Below are 1506 nucleotides of genomic sequence, written 5' to 3' on the forward strand. Positions count from 1 at the left end.
CCCCACACACACACAAACGACAAACAGAAATGAGCGCAATAGCAACTTCTTGGCAGTTCTGTGTCGCAACCTTTTATTTCATTTCGAAATTCACCACCAACAAGCACGTTTTCAATCAAACGAAATGATTTCCATTGGCGGCTTCGTTTCTATTGTTGATTGACGTCATAGCAAACGTGATAAACCTTTTGACATCTTGGAAATTGTATTGCGAGCTCGCCGCCTTTCCCCCGTCTCTATTTATATTCTGTCAGCTGAAGGCGACAATCGGATTCACCAAACAGCTTGTTATAATGATAATAATGATGATAATAACGATAAAGATGAAATCATAATTATAATAACAGTGACAATAATAATAAAAATGACAATAACAATAACAGGACAACAACAATAGTAATAATAACAATTATAACATTAACGATACTCATCATCATCATCATCATGATAATAATAATAATCAATAGTATAATAATAATAATAATAATAATAATTAATGATTTTAATACTAGTCCACCTGTCAATATCTCGTCATGACCAATACATCCTCAGAGGGAGCGTAATAGAAGAAGTGGGTCAAGAAAACCGAAGTGACTTGTGCTATAATATGGTCCTTTAGATCAATCCTGACAAAAAAGCGTTTGCCATACATTGTATTTTATTAAAAGCCTCATTTGTCACCGCTTTGTAGAGTGCGTTTTAATTGTTTTTAGTGCATGATTGACATGTCATTGTGCTCTCTTGTGATCTGCTCCCTCCGTTACTATCAAACATCTGTCGTCTTTATCTCTCTTACTTTGCTTTTATCCGTTTGTCACTCTGTTGTAACCCCTCTAATCTTCTGCACTTATATGACCAAAATCGTTAACCTAGTGGTAAAGCTACCGCATTCTTGATCGTGAGATTGCGGGTTCGGGGGTTCGAGCCTCAGCTTGGTCCGATGTTGTATCCTTTGGAGAGGCACTTTATACGAATTTCCCACTTGGTTCAGTCCTTTCGGAGATGGACGTTTAACTCGGAGATCCCTCCTTTTAAATATCCTAACAGTGCTGAGAGGGGCCTTAAACCCATACCATGTACACATTTTTTAAAACCTAATTGTGTTGCAAGTGTCCTTTTTTTTCTTACTTACTAAAACAGATAAAAAGCAAACAATCGTTTCAACACTGAAAGGTTTCAAACAAAGAGATGTGACCTCTGATTTCATGGCACATCTTCGACAGGTTGGAGTCAAGTATCTTGAGAGCCTTGAAAACGTCATAAACAACCTGAACTCAACAACATTGCATAGGGGGTTCGAACCGGGGCCTCTCGAGTCATTGCCCAGCTTGATAAGCCTTCTTACTGAGCAAACACCTCGCCCGTATACAGCACCGGACGTAATAGCTGTAAACATGTAGTAACAGTAGGTAGATACTTGGGGGGCTTCGTGGTCAAATAAGGCGCTCGTAAAAAAAAAAATAAAAAATAAAAAATAAAAACCATAAAGAACAAAACAACAAAAAC

This window comes from Aplysia californica, unplaced genomic scaffold, assembly GCF_000002075.1.
Source record: "Aplysia californica isolate F4 #8 unplaced genomic scaffold, AplCal3.0 scaffold00203, whole genome shotgun sequence".
In the NCBI taxonomy this organism is placed as follows: Eukaryota; Metazoa; Mollusca; class Gastropoda; order Aplysiida; family Aplysiidae; genus Aplysia; species Aplysia californica.